Below are 14,137 nucleotides of genomic sequence, written 5' to 3' on the forward strand. Positions count from 1 at the left end.
ACAGTGACAATCTCAACACACTCAAAGTCAACTGAAATCTGCGACTCAAAGCACCACCACGTTAATATTCTATGTGAAAATAAAACATTGAAGCAAAACACTGTGACCTTAATAAATAAAAACAAATGTAGGGCCCTTTTCGTGGCGTGCGAAGAGAGCCCAGAGAGCTTCTGAGAGGCCCTTCTCGTGGGTATTTTGCCTACTCTTCCGTTGTGAATTTGACGGGGAAGAAACTTGACGCTTCTTCGTCGTAGTAGCGCACGTGCCACGCATGTTATATGTGTGCTCCGAAGAAGGGCCATTGCTCGAAACGTTGCCTCCTAGAATTGTTTTCGTTTTGAGGCCACGCGGCGTTATTGAGGTTTTTTTTTTTGTTGCCGTTGTCCCAATTGAGTTTATTTTTGATTTGTCGACACGGACGACGGTCCCGTTGTGCCGTTCTCCTGGCTAGCTTCCAAGGAGAGATCCGTGCTGCTGCAATGAGCAACGGCGGCAGCGGCAGCAGCGGCAGCAACGAAACAAAGACGGCGACATTGCAGAGAACGAGCGCAGGGTCCTTGAGGAATATTTCACCACTTACAAAGGAGGTGTTTAAAAGGTTGCTTCATTGGGGTGTGAAGAAAAGCCACACATGCGCGCGCGTGTCTGTGCGTGTGTGCGTAGGCTGTGTTGCATATGTTTACATTCATCCTTTTGAGAATCATCCTTTGCGGCGGTTAATGCTCGCGGGGTAAGTTGATGGCACGCGGAATTAAAGTGAAACGGTTCTGCGGCCTCGCTCACCGTGGACGGAGCCGCCATCCTCGAGCTGCCCGTTGAGGAATGCCCTTGCGGCAAATTAAAGTGGCACTGAATAAGGAACTTGCAGCGCGTGACAATCACCAGGGAAGTGCATCCCACGTTACGTACAACTCCGCATGGCATCGGCGCGTACGATGTGGTGAGCTGTAATTGGACATCCACACCGTGGGATGGTGCCACTACAGCACCGGCCACTCACACGTCTAAATTGTGTGCGTAAGGCTATTGACTAGGGCTGCTTTGAAAATGTATTTGCAACGTGTTTAGATGCCTACCAGACATAGACACAGTGTTAATGGGCTGTGGTATTAGACGCCTACCAGACATAGACACAGTGGCAATGGGCTGTGGTATTAGACACCTACCAGACATAGACACAGTGTTAATGGGCTGTGGTATTAGACGCTTACCAGACAGAGACAGTGTTAATGGGCTGTGGTATTAGACGCTTACCAGACATAGCCAGTGTTAATGGGCTGTGGTATTAGACGCCTACCAAACATAGACACAGTGTTAATGGGCTGTGGTATTAGACGCGTACCAGACATTGACACAGTGTTAATGGGCTGTGGTATTAGACGCGTACCAGACATAGACACAGTGTTAATGGAATGTGGTATTAGACGCCTACCGGACATAGACACAGTGTTAATGGGCTGTGGTATTAGACGCGAACCAGACATAGACACAGTGTTAATGGGCTGTGATATTAGACGCCTACCGGACATAGACACAGTGTTAATGGGCTGTGGTATTAGACGCCTACCAGACATAGACACAGTGTTAATGGGCTGTGGTATTAGACGCCTACCAGACATAGACACAGTGTTAATGGGCTGTGGTATTAGACGCCTACCAGACATAGACACAGTGTTAATGGGCTGTGGTATTAGACGCTTACCAGACATAGACTGTGTTAATGGGCTGTGGTATTAGACGCCTACCAGACATAGACACAGTGGCAATGGGCTGTGGTATTAGACGCTTACCAGACAGAGACAGTGTTAATGGGCTGTGGTATTAGATGCCTACCAGACATAGACACAGTGTTAATGGGCTGTGGTATTAGACGCCTACCAGACATAGACACAGTGTTAATGGGCTGTGGTATTAGACGCTTAGCAGACATAGACACAGTGTTAATGGGCTGTGGTATTAGACGCTTAGCAGACATAGACAGTGTTAATGGGCTGTGGTATTAGACGCCTACCAGACATAGACACAGTGTTAATGGGCTGTGGTATTAGACGCTTACCAGACATATACACAGTGTTAATGGGCTGTGGTATTAGACGCTTACCAGACATAGACACAGTGTTAATGGGCTGTGGTATTAGACGCCTACCGGACATAGACACAGTGTTAATGGGCTGTGGTATTAGACGCTTAGCAGACATAGACACAGTGTTAATGGGCTGTGGTATTAGACCCTTACCAGACATAGACACAGTGTTAATGGGCTGTGGTATTAGACCCTTACCAGACATAGACACAGTGTTAATGGGCTGTGGTATTAGACGCTTACCAGACATAGACACAGTGTTAATGGGCTGTGGTATTAGATGCTTACCAGACATAAGACACAGTGGCAATGGGCTGTCGTAGTCACCTCTCTGTGTAATATCCAATAACCCTGAAAGACACTTCCTGCCATCATAATGCCGCCGTTAATTTCATTGAGATTTGGCATCGCTTATCACCATTCACACCTCGATCTAGTCATCATCATCATTAATGCAGTGCCACCGCCATTATCATCGTCGTCATAATCACGGGCACTCATTGTTTTAGCACGTTACGTATTCAGGCAACGCGTTAGGCACTCTGCTCAGAGTGACGACCAATCTGAAATGCACCCACGCAAAGGGCCACGTGTGTATCGAGTCATAGGTGGAAATTCCACATTCGCGTGATCATGACCTTATTTTATATTTGTAGAGACCCTTTCACTCGACGCGTTTGACGCCGTTTAACACAACGGCGACGGGAGAACGATTTAGATTCCAGGGGTGTGCAAGGATGGAGGAATGGGTGACCGGGATAGAGGGGTACTTAGGGATCACCAAAGGGCAGGGGAGGGATGGGAAGGAGTGGAGGGGTGTGGGGAGGGAAGAGGAAGAGAATGGGCAACAGAAGAGGTGAGGCTTTAAGAGAGGAATGGAATGAGGTGAATGAAGGAGGCTGCTCAATGTAGAGTGGAAGTTGATTTCAGTGGAGGGGTGCAAGGAGGAAAAAAGATCGTAAACGGGATTGGGCGCAGGGAGAAGGAGGGACAGAGAGAGAGAGAGAGAGACGGAGAACATTGGGAATTCAGAGGACGAGATGGGACATGGAAGGAGACGAGAGAGGCAAGAGGCCATGGAGAGATGGAAAGACAAGCGTCAGGACTTTGAAAAGATTCTTGGCCGAGAAATCCACCGAATCGGATTTTGCGTGTCAACCAGATTTACGCAACAAACCCATTCACAGCCGTCAGTATCGCCGTGGCCTTACGAGGAAGACTATAATAGATGACGTTCTAGAAAATTACCCTTCATTGCACGTGATTTACACATAGCTCTCTGATGTTCAGTTTAGCTGAATAAGCTCCCAGCACACGCTACGACTCGTAAACACGTCAGAGAGTCGTACGGAACAACTGTGAAGACATACGGAGTCGGCGGTCCTGTTTAAAGCTAAACTAAACAATTGTTTTTAATCAGGTAAGGCCCACTGAGCTATATAGCTTTTTTTCAGAAGCGACTTGGCCACGAATGATAGTGCATTGAAGTGGCTCATCATGAGGAAATACTCTAAACGCGTGGTGATGTTGATTCAAAATGTGAAGGGGGGAAACCGGAGGACCCAGAGAAAAATGTATGCGACAATGAGGAGAGAGACAGCAAACTCCAATTATACAGCAGGCGTCAGGGTCGAGATCGAACCTACAACATCCTGTAAATCAGGCGAGGTAGGTAACATCTCGTGAATGGGTCGCCGTGACCCACCATCCCCTCTGGGAGGGATGCGGGGGGGGGGGGTCTATGAAAATAGCACCACTTTGTGTGAAATCAGCAGTGGTCATTTTAAAATGAGAATGGTCCCAGCCATAGTAATGTCGAATTTCAAAGCCTAGTTCTGGGCCGCAAGCGGAGATTAAATAAACCTTGACTTAAAGCTTTCGTGACTGCAGGAATTCATATTCTTTGGGTCTTTCGGTAATGTCACGTAGATATGTTCAAAGATCGCAACACAAGCGTTCGTCATCTTCCTGATGGAAGATGACGAACGCTTGTGTTGCGATCGAAACGTCGTAGTTTTTTGTTATTTTCTTTGAATCTATCTACGTGACTTTACCGAAAGACCCATAGAATATGAAATTAACATGGTCAAAAGGTAACCGTGCAGCTCCGTAATTGCTTTACCCACACCGCTTCTGGCTGAAGGCCATCCACTAGCGAGAGCTCTAAGGGATGCGCACCTTGAGGTTCTTTGGCCCGCTCTTGTCCGAACGCGAAGACACTCTGCCACTAAAACCGCAACCCCGGATTCGCACGCAACCGCCTCTGGCCCGCTCGGCGGACTCGTGCGGACGCGTGCTCCACCCATTCCCCGTTGTGTCCATCCAGTCCTCCGCGTCGCCCTCCACCCCGCGCGTTGCGAGCGTGGCGGCGAGCCGCTCGCGAGGGCGCGTGCACCTTGAAGGTCATTCGCTCGCAGCAGCTTTCGCCGTTCATTATTTTCTCGTAAAAAAAAAAAATAGGGCCCGGTGCTGGCGCGCAATTTATTACCCCTTGTTTCCCTACCTCGCGTCGCTCTCATCTTGCCCTCTCCCCTCCCCCCGGTGCACAACGGTCTCCCCTAGATTCTGCCTCCCTCATGCCACGCGTGCACCCGCGTCCCGTAGGCGCTTGATACAACGCCTGCATCGACGGTAAAGGTGCAGCACCGCTAGCGCTCGCTCACGCCACTTGCTGGCGGAATGGGCCTCCACTGCAGCGAGCTTAAGAGGGCCCAACCCCCCCCCCCCCAACAGAGGATATGTTTGGCCTGCCCCTCCCACGCTGAGCAGGCGTCTTGGAAGAGGTCCCATTACCCACATTTTACCCCACCACACCATTGTCGTGAACTCATGTATACTCCCGAGTGAACAGAGGTGAATTGTGGGTTGTGTCGGGGGTGGGGGGGAGGTGGGATTTATCTTAGATAACGTCAACATCAGCTTGTTACGCACTGTTGGTTTTGCAGTGTCCCGGTGTCCCACCCTACACGAAGCCATGCACTTATTGCTGGAATTGGCCTTCGTTCTCCACCGTAGGATCCTGTGACAAGTTGTTGAGGTATTTTTGTCCTCCACCTGGATTAAATAAAAAAATAATAATAATTTCAAGTTCACTTGTTGAACCTATTAGAGCACGGGCCTCCGCAGGTGTGTTTAATTACACCTTGACACCGATTTCATACGGAGAAAGACCGGAGGCTTCTCACGAACGTTACTCCGGTGAATATTTTCGGCCCAGACATTTGTGTGCGGTCGTGTGGCCTCACCTGGCAGTCGCGTCGACAACGATGGCCTTGCGTGCCCGCACACCACGGAGGGGCGTGGGTGACATGCCAACGCAGCCTCTACGAACACTCAGCATGCAATACATGAAGGTTGAAGCAGATCTCAGGGCGCTCTTGAGAAATTGCGGCGAGGGAGGTTTCAATTAATTGACCGTGGCTCAAAAATGTTCACGTCGAATTAAGCTGCCAACACACGAAGACAAAAAAAAAATAACAACCCTCAACTTGCTCCCCCTGCGTGTCGAGTCCTATTACTGTGATGATATTAAGGCTACATCTGATCACCAGATTTAAATGCAACTTCCATTTAATCAGCATCAATTGAATAATAATTTTCTAATTTAGATTAGAGGCAAGTGCTGTGTAGCTCTGGGAAATGATTTTCAATTAAAACTTGATAGGATATTTTTTTCTAGTGAAACTTTTTTTTTTGCTGTGGCAATGATATTAATGTAAACCCTCAATAAAAAAAAAATCCTCATGGCATGACGAGGATGCCTGCAGAGTCACGTAGCCAATATCTTCATCACTAGGCGAGTAATGTGTTACCTCTTCAACTGAAGCCAGTGGAGGGAACGGAGTGTTGGGGTGACGTGGTCTTGGGTGCAGGTGACAAGTCTGACAGTCACATTTTTAATCGTCTTATTTATATTTTAGATTTATATCAGCGGAGTTTGGAGGTGAGGGACACGGGGGGGGGGGGGGGGTGAGGGACACGGGGGGGGGGACGTATGTTTAATTTTTTTCGCACCTTGCGTAGCCAACCGTGGCAATCAGAGGTGCGGGGTAGGACAGCGAACTAAACATGGGGACGCCGTAGAGGGGAGACTTGCAGGAGTGGGGGAGGGTCACAGCGGCAGCTGGTGTAAGGAAATTATGGATGTGGGTGACGTTGCGCTGGTGGAGGTGTGAGGTCGTGCAGAGTTGAGAGATCTTTGGGAAGGGAATGAGAGCTCTGGATCAATGACAAATGCAAGATTTGGCGCCTGTGCAAGTTTTGTAGGTGGACGCTCAAACTGGATTCCTGAACGGGGCATTTTTTTGTTGCCGACGACGGGAAACTCCGTGACATTGCCGTAGCGTTGCGCGTACAATTTCCTCGAACTCTAAGCAATCCATTCTCACACGCGTGGCGTCATGCACGTTCGTACGCACACACGTGCCCACGTGCACACGTGCCCACGTGCACACGTGCGCACGTGCCCACGTGCGCACGTGTGCACACGTGGGCACGTGTGCACACGTGCACACGTGCCCACGTGCAGCGCCCACGGAACATTTACCCCCATTTAGCAGGCAAAAGGTGAAGGTGCAATCCTGCAACTTGCTTGCCTGCGACACTGCTGGCAGGAGGACCTCCAATGGAGGAAGCTCGAGAGAGTATTATCATGTACAGTGAGGGAAAAAAGTATTTGATCCCCTGCTGATTTTGTACGTTTACCCACTGACAAGGAAGTTATCAGTCTATAATTTTAATGGTAGGTTTATTTGAACAGTGAGACAGAATAACAACAAAAAAATCCAGAAAAACGCATGTCGAAAATGTGATAAATGTATTTGCATTTTAACGAGGGAAATAAGTATTTGACCCCTCTGCAAAACATGACTTAGTACTTGGTGGCAAAACCCTTGTTGGCAATCACAGAGGTCAGACGTTTCTTGTAGTTGGCCACCAGGTTTGCACACATCTCAGGAGGGATTTTGTCCCACTCCTCTTTGCAGATCTTCTCCAAGTCATTAAGGTTTCGAGGCTGACGTTTGGCAACTCGAACTTTCAGCTCCCTCCACAGATTTTCTATGGGATTAAGGTCTGGAGACTGGCTAGGCCACTCCAGGACCTTAATGTGCTTCTTCTTGAGCCACTCCTTTGTTGCCTTGGCCGTGTGTTTTGGGTCATTGTCATACTGGAATACCCATCCACGACCCATTTTCAATGCCCTGGCTGAGGGAAGGAGGTTCTCACCCAAAATTTGACGGTATATGGCCCCGTCCATCGTCCCTTTGATGCGGTGAAGTTGTCCTGTCCCCTTAGCAGAAAAACACCCCCAAAGCATAATGTTTCCACCTCCATGTTTGACAGTGGGGATGGTGTTCTTGGGGTCATAGGCAGCATTCCTCCTCCTCCAAACACGGCGAGTTGAGTTGATGCCAAAGAGCTCCATTTTGGTCTCATCTGACCACAACACTTTCACGCAGTTGTCCTCTGAATCATTCAGATGTTCATTGGCAAACTTCAGACGGGCATGTATATGTGCTTTCTTGAGCAGGGGGACCTTGCGGACGCTGCAGGATTTCAGTCCTTCACGGCGTAGTGTGTTACCAATTGTTTTCTTGGTGACTATGGTCCCAGATGCCTTAAGATCATTGACAAGATCCTCCCGTGTAGTTCTGAGCTGATTCTTCACCGTTCTCATGATCATTGTAACTCCACGAGGTGAGATCTTGCATGGAGCCCCAGGCCGAGGGAGATTGACAGTTCTTTTGTGTTTCTTCCATTTGCGAATAATCGCACCAACTGTTGTCACCTTCTCACCAAGCTGCTTGGCAATGGTCTTGTAGCCCATTCCAGCCTTGTGTAGGTCTACAATCTTGTCCCTGACATCCTTGGAGAGCTCTTTGGTCTTGGCCATGGTGGAGAGTTTGGAATCTGATTGATTGATTGCTTCTGTGGACAGGTGTCTTTTATACAGGTAACAAGCTGAGAATAGGAACACTCCCTTTAAGAGTGTGCTCCTAATCTCAGCTCGTTACCTGTATAAAAGACACCTGGGAGCCATACATCTTTCTGATTGAGAGGGGGTCAAATACTTATTTCCCTCCTTAAAATGAAAATCAATTTATAACATTTTTGACATGCGTTTTTCTGTATTTTTGTTGTTGTTATTCTGTCTCTCACTGTTCAAATAAACCTACCATTAAAATTATAGACTGATCATTTCTTTGTCAGTAGGCAAACGTACAAAATTAGCAGGGGATCAAATACTTTTTTTCCCTCACTGTATGTGTGTTGAACTTCTTTCGCACAGGACGTAGCTAACCGCGCTAATCGGAGGTGTGGGGGAAGAACAACAAACTAAACACAAAAATCAGTTCTGAAGCCTACTCTTCCACACTGGTTGGACGTTTTGGATATCTTTGTTATTTCAACCGCTGTAGAATTCCCTGATCAAGTGATATCACATTCCAAATCTTTATAAAATCATGGATATTGGATTTCCACAAAATCGCCGCTCATTTAATTCATGTCTGAGTCCACCTGTTACGGAATTTTCGTTCGACGTTCGACCAAGGATTTGAATTCACAACCTCCTGATTGGGAGCCAAACGTGCCAACCACAGCGCCACTCGGGCCCGATGCATGTGAACAGCGCCGGGATGAATTATAATTACTCCCGTAAATATCTTGTTCCTTGGCAATACACGTGTCGCCATTGCCTGCAGGGAATTTCGAATGAAACAGCTTTCGCGTTTTCAATTGACTCCAGTGGAATCATTTGTGACTTATTGCTGCAGAGATATGTTCCACCGCGTGTCTTCGTCGCTCGTTAGTGCTGCAATCCTGATGCGTGATTACGAACACAATGCGGGCCGAGGTGGCACGGTGGGTGCCCGCAGGAGTCCCATCGTGGTCTCGTCAGACCCTCTTGAGCCAGCACTGCTGAGACCCGCCGGGGTTTAAATTCAGGCGGCCACAAATAAACAAGCCCCTTTTTTTGTCCCAGCTGATCGCTGTTGGAGCGTGTCTGCATTGGCATTTTCTGGCGCCTTTCCCTGGCGATATGAAGCTCTGCTGACTTTCCAGGAATTTAATTTGTTTCATGTCACGACTGCAGTAGCATAATTGGGATCTAATTGGTAATTAAAAACAGCACAGTGTGTGTTTTTTATGGGAATGCCACTGTACGCTGTTTTGAGTGTTTCACTCCCAACGAGAGTCGCCACACACACTTTTCGTATTTTTCACATTTAAAGGAATCGCACGGCCCCTCCGTCGTGGGGCTCTCTTTTCGGCACGACGCCCGACGTTTCGCCCCCCCCCCCGCCCTTTGAGAGCTCCGTCGGAGTCCCTGCGGAGAGATTTCCAGCATGGCTGCAAAACCCCTTCCACGGGCCTTTAGTAAGGGATTCCATTGTTTGCGTTATTTATTTTTTCATATCATTCAAGTGTTGTTTTGTTGTTGTTGTTGAAAATATCCCATTCGCGTGGCGCTGCGGCGAGAACATTTCGCTGACGATCGAAGGCTGCAAGTTCCGCCGGGCGAGCACGAAGGGCTACCGGTGGAGATGCGCATTGCCCCGCAATGATTCGAACGCTGAGATGGCTGTCCTCTAGCTCCGACACAGATATGACGTCACCGCTCACTTGCCGTGCAAAATATATCCATTATTGCGCCCCCTCCTACCCCCAAAATACAAAAGTCTATTTTTATACTTTTTGCATTGTGCTCCGTCTGGAAGCTACCCTACATGCCAAATTTCAAGTTTGTTGCATGTCGGGAAGTATGCTAAACATTTCGAACAGACAGACATTCACAAATTTCCATTTTCATATATATAGATGTTGTTAAAAATGGCTATTATTTACCCAGGCAGAAAATTTTAAATTTTCTTGCTGTGGTTTTCACACCTGATGATGATTGCTTGTGTTGCAGTCGAAACGTCGTGAGAATTGTATTGTTTTATATATTATTTTATTGTTTCCCTTCTACGTGACTTTCCCGAAAGAACCAATAATATTTGTTTCTCTTTATTAAATTCCAAATGTAATTTCATAACCTGCCGGGGTTTTAGACGGGAGACGCTCGTGGTTTGGCAGATTATTAGAAACTTCGTGTGGGCTGGTGCTGCCGATGCCATTGTATCCCAGCAGGTTCACTCCCACACAGCTTACAATTTTCTCTCCGTTCCATTTACTACCACTTGAGAATATGCGTGTTGTGTTGTTTCTCGTTTTCGCTCGGTAGCATTAATCTTACGCGTGCGTTTTGCGTTTGTTTAACTGGAAGCGCCCGTGCTTACCCGAATATGTCGTAGGTGCGTGCAGACGGAGCTGGGAATTGAATGGGAGAATCAGGGTAAGAAACTTGGAAGTTCGGAGTAGAACGTGACAAGAAAGCAATGCAGGAGGTAATTATGAATTCATATTAAAGTTAATGGTGAAGCCCTGCAATTGCTCTTGTCACTGGTGGCAGAAGGGCTTCCACTCTCGAGGGGGAGTTAGGGAGCAGCTATGGGGAGGCTATTTAGTGGACTATTCCACGCTGGCCAGACATCCTGCAATCGGTGACCCCACCGACACGTGACTTGACGGTCGCCTGTGGTGGACCGATTATGACTGCTGTGTGGACAGAGACGAGAGGCGATGAGGGACGGGATTTAAGAAACTTGCAGTGTGCTAATCTGTACCCTACAGTATCACAGAGTGATGTGATGCTACGGTGGCGAGATGTTAACGACCTCGCCTGGCATACAGGAGATTCGTGGGTTCGATCCCAACCCTGACGCCTGCTGTATATTTGGAGTTTGCGTGTCTCTCACTCCCCGTGGTCGTGTGGATTTTGCTCCGGGTCGTCCGGTTTTCCCCTCCACATTTAGAATCAACGTGTGCGTTGTGAGTATTTGTCTGCGATACAATTCCACGTGATGAGCCACTTCATTGAGCTATCATTTGTGGCCAGGTCGCTTCTGAAAAATAGCCAGAGAGCTCAGTGGGACTTTACCTGGTAAAAAAAAATGTTTAGCATGGTATAATATATGTGCCTGGCACAACCGCGTATCAAGCAAGCGAACAGTGCAGCTGGGAGCTTAATTTTGATTCACATTGAGTGCATGCGTTCGCATCTTGAAGCGACGCTGAAAAACTGACACTTATTCTCGGCAGTGTCAGATGGCATGCATATTTCACAAGGCACAGGGAATATTAAAAATGCGTTTTTTTCCCCCCTTGTTGTCATTATCAATGATCGTATTCTATTTGTGCTGTTGGAGTCATGTCAAATGCAGATCCTGCTGGAACAGCCGCAGTTGGCACCTGGAGCTCATGAAAAACTGTGTAGATTTCCATCACCTCGTGGGGAATTGCACTTGAAGATGAGACCCACTCCCCGTCCCCCCGCTTAGCACTCCTCCTGAGGTCACTTCATTAGGCCTGTCTCACAAGTAGCACCCACCTCTCTCCTTCACGCCCTGTGAAAGAGTGGTTTACCATCTGTCAGTCACCTCATGGGTAAAGGTTCGGCCCTGCAATTTGCTTGCTCGCGCCAATGCTGGGAGAAGGGCCTCCGATAGAGGCGAGTTGTGGACAGGCTCACGAGAGGGTATATTGCCCTTCTCCTCTTGCACACTGGCAAGGGGTCTTAGAAGAAGTGGGGAGTTACCAACACTTTACCCCCCACGCTGCACGTGACCCACCAGTCGACTATTACTCACAGTCATCTAATATGGCTACGTACGTTTGTGTAGGCCACGTGAAGTGAAAATTCAAATGTAATATCGAGATCTTGTGACCATTAACTCGCTAAATTGTAATCACTGAGGGCGCCAGCCAGGGTTAAAACCCAGCTGCTGGGTGGTGCTGGCTCATGGCTCTGACACAGCCACTTGTGAGACCTCTGAACGCTACGCGATGTATGTATTCAACATCACTTTGCGATAACATAAATATAGAGTGGATATATGAGATCACATGCATGGTAACCTTGTTCACACTTTAACAAAGAGAGATTACACACTGTACGCTTCAGTATCTAACTCTAGATAGCCATTCTGGCTCTCTGTGTGCTATGATGAAGGGCTAGTGGCTGAAGCGTCGCCCATGTTATATATTTTGTAATTTTAAGGACGCAGTGTTTGTTGACACGTAGAGGGGTTTTTTTCCTCTTGAGCATCACATTGCACTGGATTGCAATGCCTCAATCTTCAATGCAGTGATCTATTTCGCCACGAAATCCTTCCAGACTTGATGCGTTGTAAAAAAGGCAGCCTAAATAAAAGTCGGCCTTCGAGTAACAACAACGACGTTCCTCCCCCCCCCCTTCGCAAAAAACCCAAACCCCTTCTTTCAAGCTGCCGTTCGGCACCCGGGGCGGCATTTCGCGTTATCTGGGGTGGGTGGGGTGTAGGTGGGTGGGGTGTAGGTGGTTGGGGTGTAGGTGGGTGGGGTGTATGTAGGTGGTTGGGGTGTGGGTGGGTGTGGGTGGGTGTGGGTGGGTGTGGGTGGGTGGGGTGTGGGTGGTTGGGGTGTGGGTGGGTGGGGTGTAGGTGGTTGGAGTTTGGGTGGGTGGGGTGTAGGTGGGTGGGGTGTATGTAGGTGGTTGGGGTGTGGGTGGGTGGGGTGTAGGTGGTTGGGGTGTAGGTGGTTGGGGTGTGGGTGGGGTGTGGGTGGTTGGGGTGTGGGTGGTTGGGGTTTGGGTGGTTGGGGTGTAGGTGGGTGGGGTGTAGGTGGTTGGGGTGTAGGTGGTTGGGGTGTGGGTGGTTGGGGTGTGGGTGGGTGGGGTGTAGGTGGTTGGGGTGTAGGTGGTTGGGGTGTGGGGTGGGTGTGGGTGGGTGGATGTGGGTTGGTGTGGATGTGGGGTGTGCGTGTCTGTGGGTGGGTGGATGTGGGTGGGGGTGGGTGGATGTAGGTGGGGGTGGGTGGATGTGGGGGGTGGATGTGGGTGGGTGTGGATGTGGGGTGTGGGTGGATGTGGGGTGTGGGTGGATGTGGGTGGGGGTGGGTGGATGTGGGTGGGGGTGGGTGGATGTAGGTGGGGGTGGGTGGATGTGGGGGGTGGATGTGGGTTGGTGTGGATGTGGGGTGTCGGTGGCTGTGGGTGGGTGTGAGTGCGTGGGGTGTGAGTGGCGTATGGGTGGGTGCTGACAGGCCGAGCCAATCGGGTGGCTATGCGGCTCCCCTTCACCCCCCCCCCCTCTCTCTGGCTGCGGAATGCCGCGGGGCTGAGCTGACCGGGCCGCCCCCCGACTCGGGCAGGAAAAAGTCTTCACTCTGATTGCCCTCATTACAACAGCGCTCACTGCACACACACACAGCACACACACAGCACACAATCAGCAGTCCGCAGGGGAATTTTTTTGTTTGGAGCGGGGCAGGGGGTGATCGCCTCTCTCCTCTCTCTCCTCGTTCTTCTTCTTCTTCCGTTGTTGGCGGATTTTCGTGTTCAAGCCAGCGGGCTCCCGCCAGCGCAATCTCCGTGTAGGCTGCTGCTGCTGCTGTTGTTTTGAAGACGACGCGTTGGCGGTTCGCTCCCGACACCTCGCCCGGTGTTTTGTTGTCTTTGGGGCCTTGCCGCAAGTTGCCAAGGTAAGGAGGAGCAGGAGGAGCAGGAGGGGATGGCGCCGAGATGGATTGAGATTGGGTGGAGGGGTGCGGAGGGGCGAGAGACCAGAGCAGAATGATTTCCACCGGTGATGCAGAGTTGAGAATAACAATCGAAACTTGATGGGGTGTGGGAGGCTTTTTGTTGTTGTTACAATGTAACGTGTTTTTCACCGGCCCGTGTTTGCGGGAGCGACGTTCAGCCGGCTTTGCGTTCTCTATCCCCGCTGTCTGGTCGACGACGTTTCGGGCTGCGCTCCTTCGCAGTAGCCGCGTCGCCGCTCTCTGGAGGCGACGCTCCACGGCGCAACGCCGCTGACGAATATCCGAGCTGTCAACCCATAGCAGTCAACCCATAGCTGTCAACCCATAGCAGTCAACCCATAGCTGTCCACCCATAGCTGTCAACCCATAGCGGTCAACCCATAGCGGTCAACCCATAGCTGTCCACCCATAGCTGTCCACCCATAGCTGTCC

At 49.7% G+C, this 14,137-nt stretch overlaps 1 protein-coding gene across 3 annotated transcripts in view; it reads left to right on the forward strand.

Moving 5' to 3' along the window:
- The window catches only part of LOC116951993 (uncharacterized), a 250,555-nt gene that overhangs the window by 191,416 nt on the left and 45,002 nt on the right, over positions 1-14,137 (forward strand). Inside the window, exon 1 of one of the 3 annotated variants that reach the window (XM_076073918.1) lies at positions 13,267-13,645. The exons of the other annotated variants lie outside the window; for them this stretch is intronic. The gene's annotated coding sequence lies outside the window, so the exon portion shown is untranslated. Of the gene's footprint in view, positions 1-13,266; positions 13,646-14,137 lie in introns of those variants that run through there. 3 annotated transcript variants of the gene reach the window in all.

The sequence above is a fragment of the Petromyzon marinus genome, chromosome 44, assembly GCF_048934315.1.
Source record: "Petromyzon marinus isolate PM22_M1 ecotype Great Lakes invasive population chromosome 44, UKy_Petmar_22M1.pri1.0, whole genome shotgun sequence".
Lineage (NCBI taxonomy): Eukaryota > Metazoa > Chordata > Hyperoartia > Petromyzontiformes > Petromyzontidae > Petromyzon > Petromyzon marinus.